Below are 14,045 nucleotides of genomic sequence, written 5' to 3' on the forward strand. Positions count from 1 at the left end.
GTTCACGTATTTCTCCCCAGTACATGGAACATTCTCTAGGACTGACCATATGCTAGACCATAAAGGGAGCCTCAACAAATTCAAAAAAATTGAAACTATACCATGCAGCTTCTCAGACCATAGCGCAGTGAAACTCAAAATCAACAACCCAACAATCTCTAAACCATATGCAAATATATGGAGAATGGACAACATGATCCTAAATGAACAGTGGGTCATCAAAGAAATTAAAAGAGAAATCAAAAGATTTCTAGAAACAAATGAAAATGATAACACAACCTATCAAAACCTGTGGGACACAGCAAAAGCAGTGCTAAGAAAAAGTTTATAGCAATTAGTGCCTACATCAAGAAGCTGGAAAGGAACCAAACAAATGAACCCTCCATGCACCTCAAGGATTTAGAAAAACAGCAGCAAATCAAGCCCAAATCCAAAAGGAGGAAATAAATACTAAAGATCAGAGAAGAAATAAACAGAATTGAAAAAAAAAAAAAAAAGCAATACAAAAGATCAACAAAACCAGGAACTGGTTCTTTGAAAAAATAAACAAAATCGACACACCATTGGCCCAACTAAGCAAAAAAAGGAGAGAGAAGACCCAAATCTGTAAAATCAAAGATAGTAATAGAAATGTAACAACAGACACAACAGAAATACAAAGAATCATCAGAAACTACTACAAAGAGATGTATGCTAACAAATTGGGGAACCTGGAAGAAATGGATAGATTCCTGGACAAATACAACCTTCCTAAACTGAGCCGTGAAGATATAGAAAATCTAAACAGACCCATAACCATGGAAGAAATTGAATCAGTAATAAATGCACTACCGAAAAAGAAGAGCCCAGGACCGGATGGCTTTACCGCCGAATTTTACCAGACATTTAGAGAACAACTAACCCCCGTTCTTCTCAAGTTATTCAAAACGATTGAAAGAGGGAATCCTTCCAAATTCTTTCTACGAAGCCAATATCACCTTAATTCCTAAGCCCAGAAAAGACACAACAGAGAAAGAAAACTACAGACCTATCTCCCTGATGAACATAGATGCAAAAATACTCAACAAAATTCCAACTACACATCAGAAAGATCATTCACCCGGACCAAGTGGGATTTATCTCTGGTATGCAGGGATGATTCAATATTCGAAAGTCAATCAATGTAATACATCACATTAATAAATTGAGAAACAAAAATCATATGGTTATCTCAATAGATGCAGAGAAAGCATTTGACAAAATACAACCCCCTTTCATGATAAAAACCCTAAGCAAATTGGGGTTAGAAGGAACATTCCTCAACACAATTAAGGCAGCCTATGATAAACCAAAGGCCAGCATCATATTGAATGGGGAAAAGTTGGAGGCATTTCCATTGAAAACTGGCACCAGACAGGGATGCCCACTCTCACCATTGATATTCAATATAGTCCTAGAATTGTTAGCCAGAGCCATCAGGCAAGAAAAAGAAATTAAAGGGATACAAATGGGAAAGGAAGAAGTTAAACTATCCCTATTTGCAGATGACATGATACTATATACAGGGGACCTAATAAACTCCTATAAGAGACTACTGGAACTCATAGAAGAGTTTGGTAAAGTAGCAGGATACAAAGTCAATGCTCAGAAATCTACAGCCTTTGTATACACAGACAATGCCAGGGCTGAGGAAGAACTACTAAGATCAATCCCATTCACAATAGCCACAAAAACAATAAAGTACCTTGGAATAAATTTAACCAAGGAGGTCAAAGACCTCTATGATGAAAATTACAAAACACTTAAGAAAGAAATAGAAGACGACACAAAAAAATGGAAAAACCTGCCATGCTCATGGATTGGAAGAATCAATATCATCAAAATATCCATTCTCCCAAAAGCAATTTACAAGTTCAATGCAATACCACTCAAAATACCAAAGTCATTCTTCAAAGAACTAGAAAAAACGATGCTGAAATTCATATGGAAAAACAGGAGACCCAGAATAGCCAAAGCAATCCTTTACAATAAAAACAAGGCCGGAGGCATCACAATCCCAGACTTCAAGGCATACTACAGGGCAGTTATAATCAAAACAGCCTGGTACTGGTACAAAAACAGATGGATAGACCAATGGAACAGAATAGAAACACCGGAGATCAATCCAAACATCTATAACCAACTCATATTTGACAAAGGACCTAAAACCAACCCCTGGAACAAGGACAGCCTCTTCAACAAATGGTGCTGGGAAAACTGGATGTCCACATGTCACAGTATGAAGCAAGACCCCTACCTTACACCTTATACAAAAATCCACTCAACATGGATCAAAGAACTAAAGATGCGCCACGACACCATGAAACTAACTGAGAGCATAGGGGAAACCCTTCAAGATATCAGAATAGGCAAAGAATTCCTAGAGAAGACCCCACAGGCACGGGTAATCAAAGATAAAATAAACAAATGGGATTACCTCAAATTGAAGAGTTTCTTAACAGCAAAGGAAACAGTCAGGAAAGCGAAGAGGCAACCAACAGAATGGGAGACGTTATTTGCAAACCACACAACAGATAAAGGATTAACAACTAGAATCTACACAATGATCAAAAAACACCACAGAATCAAAACAAACAACCCAATAAAAAAATGGGCCAAGGACCTTAACAGACATTTTTCAAAAGACGAACTCCAAATGGCCAACAAACACATGAAAAAATGCTCAGGATCCCTAGCCATCAGGGAAATGCAGATCAAAACCACAATGAGATTCCACCTCACTCCGGTTAGATTGGATTACATACAGAAATCAACCAACAACAGATGCTGGCGAGGATGTGGAGAAAAAGGGACACTAATCCACTGTTGGTGGGAATGCAAACTGGTAAAGCCACTATGGAAGACAGTCTGGAGAATCCTCAGAAACCTGAATATAGCACTACCACAGGACCCAGCCATCCAACCCCTTGGAATATACCCAAATGGAATTAAAGGGGTGAAAAAAAGCCATTTGCACCTCAATATTTGTTGCAGCTCAATTCACAATAGCTAAGACATGGAATCAACCTAAATGTCCATCAACGGATAACTGGGTAAAGAAACTATGGGATATGTACTCTATGGAAAACTATACAGCAGTAAAAAAAAAAAAAAAAAGAAATCCGGGCATTTACAACAAAATGGAGGAAGCTGGAAAACATCATGCTGAGTGAAATAAGCCAGTCCAAAAGGGATAAATATCACATGTTCTCCCTGATCGATGGCAACTAAACGAGCACCTAAAATGATACCCATTGAAGTGAAATGAACACTATGAGAGACAATGACATGAGCAGCCCTTGTCTAGACTGTTGAGGAACAACTTACTATTTTGTTCCTTTAATATTTTTGTTGGTGGTGGTGGTGGTGTTGTTGTTGCTCGGTTTGCTCTACACAAGACCACTGGTTGAACTCTGCAATCAATACACAACCATTCTTCAGCATTTAAAAATTAACAGAAAATTGATCTCTGTGAAACACAGGAGTGGGAATAAGAGTGGGAGGAGATATATAGGATGGCACATACTCACTCAGATCTACCTCCAATGGTGGAACTAGAAATGTGCCAGGGGATTTCAACACAACCTTACCAAGGAGGCAGGTACCAATGCCAGCACACTTGGTAAAGTGATAAGTATAAATACACAACTGATCAAAAAGATAGGGTAAGTGTCGAAGAGATTACACAAATAAGACCAGTGTAAGCAAATAATGAAAGATAGAATAAAAAGGGAGAGAATGATCCTGCGGGGGAAGCAGGACACACAGCAGACTCATAGAATGGCAAATGCCCAAAACAGCACTCCTGCCTCAGAATCAACCCTTGGGACATTCGGATCTGGCTAAAAGGTCCATGAGAGTCTCACAGGCATGGAAAGCCATGACACGGTGGCAAAAAACAATCTAAATGAAAGATCCTGGTGAACAAGACCCCAGCAGAAGGATCAGGCCATCAAGGAGAGAGGCGCCTTTCTCTGAAGGGAGGAAGGAACCTCCACTGTGATATGGCCTTGACTAAACAAATTCAGAGTTGGTGAACTCAAGGGGCTTCCATAGCCTAGACAGCTTATAGCAAGAATCTCGGGTGATTGCTGACATCATAAATAAGAGTGCCAATTGTTAAATCAACCACAGGAGTCACTGGGTTCATGCTCCCCACGTAGGATCTCTATCCTTAATGTGTTTAACTATGAAACTCAAAAACAACACTACTAGTCGAACAATACCCTATACCTGGTTCGGTTGTGTGAGTGCAGCCTGTTGAAATCCCTGCTTAGTATATACTAAGTTGATCTTCAGTATATGAAGGTAATTGAAAATGAAACATGATGAAGGGCGGGATGGGAGAGGGAGTGGGTGAGGGGAGGGCCACGGGAGGGAGGGAGGTTGAGGGTGGGAAGCCACAACAATACGAAAGTTGCATTTTATATTCTACTTAAAACTATTGGTTGAACTCTGTAACTAATACACAATTACTCTTAGGTGTTTAATTAATGCTATAATTAGTACTCAAATAGTATTTTACACTTTGTGTTTCTGTGTGGGAGCAAAAAGTGGAAATCTTAATATATGCTAAATGGATCTTCTGAATATAAAGATAATTGACAATTAATCTTGATGTGAAGGGGAAGGTTAGAGGGGGTGGGAGAGGGGAGCGTTGTGGGTGGGAGGGAAGTTATGGGGGGGGGGGGAAGCTATTGTAATCCATAAGCTGTACTTTGGAAATTTATGCTCATTAAATTAAAAAAAAAAAAAAAGATGAACATTCTAGCTATAAAAAAAACTAAACATTTAAGAATTTTGCTTATACAAGGGCATTTCAGGAAGTTTTTAGAAAACTGATAAAATTTGGAAGTAAAAATGTTTGAAATCTATACGTAGGAGAATATTTAAAACTAAAAAGAGATTTTCATGATTTGGAAAACAAATGGCCACTGATTTCACTAAAATTTAATCTGCCACTTTCTCCTCTCCCAAATTTCCCAAGAAATCAGAGATTTAAATCATTCTAGTAATTTTATTTTTATATAAAATTTATTTACTTATTTTAAAGAGTTACAGAGAGACTGGGAGAGACACACAGAAAAAAAAGAAAAACTTTACATCCTCTGGTTCACTCCCTAGATGGCCCCAACAGCCAGCGCTGAGCCAGGCCAATGCCAGGAGCTTCATCCAGGTCCCCACATGGGTAGAAGGGGCCCAAGTACTTGGGACATCTTCCATTGCTTTTTCCAGGTCATTAGCAGAAGCTGGGTTGGAAGTGGAGCACATACGGGATATCGGCATTGCAGGCTGCAACTTTACCTGCTCCGTTATGCCAGCCCCTATTCTGTCGACTTTAAAGTTTTGGTTTATGTTGCATTTCATCTTATAAACATCTCTTCAGTCTTTCTATCACTAATTACATATTTAAATGGAGGACTATAATTTTTAAATTCTAACTTCAAATGAGTAAACTTCTTATCAATAATAAACATTCTCAACTGATTTTGTGATCCCACAAGGGTTTCCACCTCAAGAAGGTATTAGAAAATTAATTTTACTTTAATGTTTAATGTTCATTTTCTTAAAATCATATGGTGGGAGTAGCTATTGTAATACAGTGAATACATTTGGTATGCTCATATCCCATACTGGAGTGCCAATTAGAATCACACCAGCTCCACTTCTGATCAACGCTCCGCTAATGTGTCCAGAAGCATCAAATGATGGCTCAAGAATTTGAGTGCCTGTCACCTACATGGAAGACCCAAAAGAAGATTCTGGCTCCTGGTTTAAGCCTGGCCCAGTCCCAGCTATCACAACCATTTGGGAAGTGAACCAGTGCATGGAAGTTTTCTCTCAATCTCTCCGTTTTTCTCTGTCTCTCCCTCTATGTCACTCTGCCTTTCAAAAAGGTAAATCTTCTTTTAAAAAATTAAATGGAATATTTTAAGGATAAAGAGCTTTTTTTAAAACTCCTATGTACATTACCTTCATATCACCTGTTAACTCCATTATGACAATTAACTGTAAAAGGATTAGAAAAACAGAGGACAACATCTACTTTGACAACAGAAACCTTAAATCAAATGCAATAAATCCATATACAATTGAGACTCATGATTAAAATCTGACTTAATAAAATTTAATATTTATGGTATTTTATAAAATTTACTTATTTTTATTTTATTTACAAACATTAAACAGACAAAATTTCAAAGGAAAATACTCTTCCTTGAGTCTTTCAATAATTTTTTTAGTAGTAGGGAACTAAATATTAATTTTTTTCAGAATCCATCTAGTTGTTACTGTTAAAAATCAGTCTTACTTTTGAAAAGGGTACATTCCAACCACACAAACTCAGTGTAAGAAACATGACTTCCAGCAGCTAAAACACTGCAGGCAAAATACTGAAACTTCATAGTATCTTAAGGGACTTGAGAAGATAAATCTCACCTAATTATTGAAAGATTGTAATTTTTTAAGAACACTTCTCCTGATAAAGGCACTCCAAGAAGAGGATAAAAAGATCTAAAAATGGCTATAAATATTCACAGTCTTTAAATAAAAAAAATCTAATGTCATTTTTAATAAGAGTATGTATTTGGGAATCTTATCAGCAAACACCAGCAAAAGTGAAAGGTTGGGACTCAGCCTTGAGAAAATTGGTCTACAAAGAGACAGGACAAAGTAGGGAAAATCCATGTCCTAGAAGAGGTCACTTTACTTCCAATAACATGACTAGAACAATTAAGCCAACTTCCCTTGCCTATCTCCTAATTTAAACAACAACAACAAAAAAATTTCACTATCTGAAGGTAACTTGCCAATGATTTAACACTTCAATTCTCTGAATTAGTAGAATTCCTGAAGGATTCCTTAAAGTTAAAACAATTATCTAAGTTGGTGAACTCCATTTTTCTGAGGATAATAAAATAATTATAAACAATTAAGAATTTTAGAAAATTTTTATGGATGTAATCATTCTGTATCTACTGCAAAGTACAAACATCAATACTGCAAAGAGTAGGAAAAAAGATCCCACCTCAATAAATGATCTATTAGGGAGATTAATAAATACAAACCAGGACATGGTTACTGTGATAATAAAAATCAAAAGTGGTAACAGGGATCTAGTGGCACTTGGTCTAGTGCCTAAGATGCCTGTTGGGGAACCTACACACCACATCAGTGTCTGGGCTCAAAGTGTGGCTCTGGCTTCTGATTTCAATTGCCTGCTGATGCAGACTCTGGCAGGCAGTAGGTGAAGATTCAAGTAGTTAAGTCTCTGACACCCACATGGAAGACCCAGCTCCTGGCTCCAGCCTCAGACGTTGTGAGCATTTTAAATAAAATTTTAAAAAGTGATTGAGCAGAGGTTCTTGATGAGGTTTTAGAAGGTGGGAAATTATACAAATAAAAATTTGCAAAATTACATTTATAGTCATACAATTTCTGGAAAGATAAGGTAGTGTATCAAGATCTCATAAGGGCCTAGAAATCAAAAAGTTAAGAATCTTTAGGTCAGGAGCTTGAAAAAAACCAATGACGTCTATCTGGAGGATTAGGAAATGTCCTACCATGAAGGAAACATATGCGTTAATCCTTAAAGAATTTTTCTTTTCATTACCATTTTTTAAAAAAATAATGTATGTTAGATAACAAAATGAGGCTTTAAAAGATCTCAAAAAGGATCTTTTAAAGAAATGGTAAAAGTTAATATTTGCCCAAAAACCAAAATTTACAAAATATAAATTGAATCACTGACATCATACATAAGAATGTTAACTGTTAAATTCACAACAGGAGTCACTGCATTTCTTCCCATGCAGGACCTCTGTCCTCAATGAGTTGTATTATGAGAATTAACTGTAAAACTTGTTCTCAGTTTTGTGTGTGTGTGCAAACTGTTGCAATCTTTACTTAGTAAAAAAAAAAAAAATATATATATATATATATATAAATTGAAGATGTACCACATCATTTTTGGTTATCAGAGATCCATGAATCGAAGGATTACTCATTCAAAAAGTATATTTACAAAGCATATACTATGTGCCAAACAGGAATACAATAACGAGCAAAAATTTAAGACACAGTTGTTGCACACATGAAACCCTAAGTCTAGAGATAGGTACAAAACTCATACAAAGAGATATAAACTAAAAGTAAGTGCAATGAAGACTATGAACCTGAATCATAATCTAAGCTGGTTTCCCTAAAAAGAGTGATAATTAAGCTGTTATTTGAAGAAAGGGAGGGGGCACAGAGATTTGGCATAGCAGTTAATAAAAGGTTAGAGGCAAATGGGAGAAGGAAGGGAACATTCCATGTAAAATGAAGAGCATGTGCGAAAGATCTACTGTAACAAACACAGTGTAGTTTAGGCACGAGGAGAGTGCAGAACCAGGGCAGAGAATCTGAGGCAGTTTACTCATCAGGGATTGTTTTTCAGAGGATGTTCCAGGAAGGCTTATCTTACAAGACTATACTTGAAGGGGCCAGACCATCAGCAAACCAATGAAAGCTGAAAGAAATAAGTTTTAGTCAAACTTACAAAGTATGAAGATGTGCATTGCTTGAGCACAAAGGATCAGCTTGCCTCTCCTTTACATCCTGGATGTATACTTCAGGCAGGAAGGACACTCCCCCTGCCCTTTTCTACATTCTGGATACACACTACAGGCAGGAAGAACCCTTCTACCCTCTCTTTTTTACATTCTGGGCAATTCCCAACCCTTGCTATAGAAACTCTGGCAAACTGCATCTCAGGGAGCGACATCTCCCTGTCTCCTTTGCTTCTCAGCACAAGTAAAGTTTTCCTTTGAGCAACTCCAGCTTGTGGATGATTATTTGGAAACAACCCAAACCGACCATATCTGCTATTATGAGAAACTGAAAAGAGGTCATTGTGACTTAAAAAATAAATAAATAAATGCAGAAATAAGCTATTGGTAGCAGATGAGAAAAGTGTCAAACAAGAAGCACTTTGTAGACCATGTTAGAGAATTTTGTCATTAAGAGCAATGAAAACCCACTTAGGGATTTTAAGTAGAAACTGATATCAGATTTGTGATACAGTGTCAAAATTACAAGATTTGAGACTACAATCAAAGAGATGGCAATCCCTACTTGGGATACTGTGTATTGGCCACAATTTTTTATAAGTAACAGAAAGCCCAACTCAAACTCGGCTTATACAAAAGAGAATGTATTGGCTAATTTACAGGAACAGCTACAAATATTATTTAAGCGATATCACATGACTCTGCTTTTCTGTCTCTATTCCTGGACTTCACTACCTCTACATTGATTCTATTCTCAGACAGGATCTCCATCAAAAATTACTTTAACAAATTAACAACTTTCAAGATTTAATCTAGGACAATAACAAGAGAACCAGCTCTGACCCAAGCTGATTGGCCTGGCTAAAGTCATACGCTATTTCCTAAGGTAATCACTATTGTGAAGGTACTGTGACAGGTCTAGGCCCAGATCACAACCATTCCCTGGTGCCAGAGGTAAGGGTCTCAATCAGAAAGTACAAGATTGTTTCCCAAACCAAAGTCAAGATATCTGTTAAAAAGATAAGGGTGAATCTGGACAGTGAGTAAGAAAAACAACAAATGTCCTCTTCAAGGAATTAAGAACTAGAGTTTCATCTAGATTAACCTGAAAAAAGTAAAAATATTTAACCTAGGAAATTTGAGACTGTGAAACTGAGGAGGTAGAAGTGAAAGCTATTTACAGACACACATGCCTCATTTCAATCAAATACACACCACATATGCAATGATGGTCCTATAAAATAATGGAGTTTGAATATTCCTATGGCCTAGTGACTCTGAAACCGATATAAATTCTTAAGTGCAAATCGCTACTCACATGTCTATGCTGATGCTAACTTATACAAACCACATTATCATCTGCATAGAAGATAATAATGGCACAAGTGGCTGCCACTGTGGTATAGCAGCTAAAGCCAACACCTGCGGCACTGGCATCCCATATGAGCACTCATTCAAGCCCAGGCTGCTCCACTTCTCATCCAGCTTCCTGCTAATGTGCCTGGGAAACCAGTGTAGGATGGCCTGCATGGGAGACTGGGAGGAAGCTCCTGGCTCCTGATCAGCCCAGTTCCAACCACTGCAGCCATTTGAGGAGTGAATCAGAATGGAAGATTTCTCTGGCTCGCTCTCTCTCTCCAATCCTACCTTTCAAATAAATAAATATTTTTTAAAAAAAGTATATTGGGGCTGGCACTATGGAGTAGCAGGTAACGCCACCACTTGCAGTGCCAGCATCCCATGTGGGCACCAGTTCAAGACCCAGTATGGCCTGGGAAAGCAGCAGCAGATGGCCCAAGTACTCAAGCTCCTGCATCCAAGTGGGAGATTGGGAAGAAGCTCCTAGCTGCTGGCTCCTGACTTTAGATCAGCTCAGCTCTGGCAGTTGCAGCCATTTGGGGAATTAACCAGCAGATGGAAGACCTCTCTCTGTCTCTGCCTCTCTGTAACTCTTTCTAATAAATAAATATATCTTTAAAAATAAATAAATAAATTTTAAAAGTACAGCAATTACATACTTGTACAGTACATAGTACTTGACAATGATAATATATAACCATGTTACTGACTTCCATATTTGCTACTGTTTACATATACATTTTATTACAGTATATACTTTCTTCCTATTTTGTAGGTTTATTTATCTATTTATTTGAAACTCAGAGTTAGACATAGAGAGAGAGAAAGAGAGAGAGAGTCCGTCCATCCACTGGTTCACTCCCCAGATGGCCACAATAGCCAGGGCTGAGCCAGGCCAAAGCCAGGAGCCAGGAACTTCATCTGGGTCTCCTAAATTCAGTGTTGAACAGTATAATGTGTTGTACTGACTTGTGTTTACCTCATCTCTTGACTGCAACAAGAGGTCACATCAAGTGATCAACTTGTACCACCTAAGTTTGTTAAATTCACTCTATGTTCACACAGCAACAAAACTGCCCAATGATACCTTCCTCAGAATGTATCCCCATTATATTTTGTCAGGATAAAGAAGGAAAGGGGAAGTTGTGGTATGTTAAAGAAATTTGTTATTTGTTATAATAATAATACTTAGTTGTTTTGAGTAAACTAGAGAATTTCATTCCTAGTGCTAAGCTTCAATACAACTACTTCATTCATTACATTCCACTGCAAGCTACACTGCATATAATAATTATCATAAAGATAATTTTACAATTAGATAACATTAATTAAAGCATACATTATTTCATCTAATCCTCAAAAATCCCAATGAGGGGCAAGCATTGTGGCACAGCAGTTAAGTCAACTCTTGGGTCAACCACATGCTGGATTGGAGTACCTGCTCTGAGCAAGTAATGGCCATGTACTTGGGTCCCTCCCACTCATATGGGAATTCTGAATGGAGGTCTGGCTCCTGGCTTCCGTATGCCTTGCCCAGCCCTGGCTGGTGGAGGCATTTTAGGGAGTGAGCCAGAGGACAGAAGATCTTCATTTTCATTTTTCTTGCTTTTCTTGCATCTACTTTAACCCCATTTCTTAAAATATCCAACGTAGTAATTTTCTGTACACCAACAGTGTGTTTATTCAACTTGCTCCTTTTTAACTCTTCACAGATTATCTGTATCTCTTCCTCCTTTTAATATTGTAAAAACAGGCTTTCCATAGTTTAGATCTCAGCACTAAACAAACTGTTCCCCAAAAGATAGGCCTAATAAATTTCATAGTCAACTATCAGTTCTCAGTATTAACCTGCAAAATCATACAAAATCATCAATTATTAAATTCCAACTCTGACATCTCAAGTAAGTTCTAAATCCTTCTTTTCTACTACCAAAAATTGTTATCTGGATACTTAAAATTCATCTCAAATTCAGAATTTCCAAAACTGAAATTGTTCTCTCAAAAATTAGATCTGTATTATTCATAGCCAAAAAAGTGGAAACAATCCATATGTCCAATTGATAAAAGGATATAGTTTATCCAAGTAGTGTAATATTATTCAGAAATTTCTTTAAAAAGTACTGATGCATGCTATTAACATGAAACCAGTCATTCACATATTATATGATTTCATACATATCAAATTTCTAGAGATGGCAAATCCAGAGACAGAAAGCAGAATAGTGGTTGCCAGGAGTTGGAGAAAGGGGAGAATGCAGTGAGACTGCTTAATGGTAACAAGTTTCCTTATAAGAAGCTGAGGCTGGCACCACGGCTCACTAGGCTAATCCTCCACCTTGTGGCGACGGCACACCGGGTTCTAGTCCCGGTCAGGGCGCCGGATTCTCTCCCAGTTGCCCCTCTTCCAGGCCAGCTCTCTGCTGTGGCCAGGGAGTGCAGTGGAGGATGGCCCAAATCCTTGGGCCCTGCACCCCACGGGAGACCAGGGTAAGTACTTGGCTCCTGCCATCGGATCAGCGCAGTGTGCCGGCCACAGCGCGCCGGCCGCAGCGCGCTGGCCGCAGTAGCCATTGGAGGGTGAACCAATGGCAAAGGAAGACATTTCTCTCTGCCTCTCTCACTGTCCACTCTGCCTGTCCAAAAAAAAAAAAAGAAGCTGAAAATATTCTGGAATTTGATAGTGTTAATGGCTACACAACTCTGTGAAGGCACTAGATGCCACTGAATTATAGTAAAAATGTATTTATTTTAAAATAGCAAATTTTATGTAATATGACTCTTTTTCAATGTATAAAAATCAGTTGTACTTTGCATTTCACTTTTTCTACCAGTGAAACTGTTATGCGTCTCATCTTGAATCCCCAGAGGAGATTGGGCTCCTCTACTACATGGGAGACCCAGAGGAGACTCCTGGCTCCTGGCTTCGGATGGGCACATCTCCAACCATTATAGCCTACTGGGGAGTAAACCAGCAAATGGAAGATCGATCTCTCTCTCTCTCTCTCTCTCTCTGCCTCTCCAACTCTCTCTGTGTAACTCTGACTTTCAAGTAAATAAATAAAACCTTAAAAGAAAAAAGAAAGGTTAAGGCTGAAGGAAGTGAAGGCCAGTTGTGGTCACATCTTAGAGAAGAAATACACAACATGCAACACCTAGTAAATGTTCCAACAAATGTAAGCAACTTTCTCTGAGACTCAATTTCCTAATCTATAGAAGATGAGTTGTGGTAATACCATCTATTTCAAAGAAGAATTGGTTTGAAGGAGAAACTATAACTGTGAGTATACTTTACAATCTCTAAAACACTACAAAATAAAAGAAATGAAAAGATCACAAAGATTATCTTGGAGGTGTTTGACACAGTGGTTAGGTCGTCCCTTGGGACATCCACACTCCATACAGAAGTGCCTGGTTCTAGTCCCAGTTCCTCCACTTTGGATCTGGGTTCCTGCTAACGCTTACCCCAGTAGCCAGGTGACAACTCAAGTACTTGGCTCCCTGCCATCCACACGCAAAACCTGATGGCTGGCTTCTATCTGGCCCAGCCCTGGCTGGTGCAGGCACTTGGAGAGTGAACCAGGGGATGGAAGATCTCTCTCTTTTGTCTGTCTCTTTCTACTTTTCAAATAAAATGAAAATAATTTTAATTAAAAAAAATAGACATCTCTTGCATATAACTTCTCAAATCCCTATATTAACAAATTAACCCCTATATTAATATTATTCTCAAATGAACTCCATATTAATTTAAAAAATAGACATCTCTTGCATATAACTTCTCAAATGAATCCCTATATTAACAACGTAGGGTCACAAAATCAGTGTCAATTTTCCTTACTTTTTCTATTCAATAAAAATGTGAAATCCATTAGTTATTTTTTCCCCATGAAATGTAATAAAGATATTTCTGGGACAGCACCATGCCTCATTTGGTTAATCCTCCACCTGCAGTGCCAGCATCCCATATGGGTGTCAGGTTCTAGTCCTGGTTACTCCTCTTCCAGTCCAGCTCCCTGCTGTGGCCCAGGAAGGCAGTGGAGGATGGCCCAGGTGGTTGGGCGCCTGCACCCATGTGGGAGACCAGGAAGAAGCACCTGGCTCCTGGCTTTGGATCGGTGC

At 38.3% G+C, this 14,045-nt stretch overlaps 1 protein-coding gene across 22 annotated transcripts in view; it reads right to left on the reverse strand.

The window, feature by feature from the left end:
* The window catches only part of ZNF280D (zinc finger protein 280D), a 127,577-nt gene that overhangs the window by 105,152 nt on the left and 8,380 nt on the right, over positions 1-14,045 (reverse strand). The window lies entirely within an intron of this gene.

The sequence above is a fragment of the Oryctolagus cuniculus genome, chromosome 12 (assembly GCF_051225735.1).
Source record: "Oryctolagus cuniculus isolate XC-2025 breed Fujian yellow rabbit chromosome 12, ASM5122573v1, whole genome shotgun sequence".
Classification (NCBI taxonomy): domain Eukaryota; kingdom Metazoa; phylum Chordata; class Mammalia; order Lagomorpha; family Leporidae; genus Oryctolagus; species Oryctolagus cuniculus.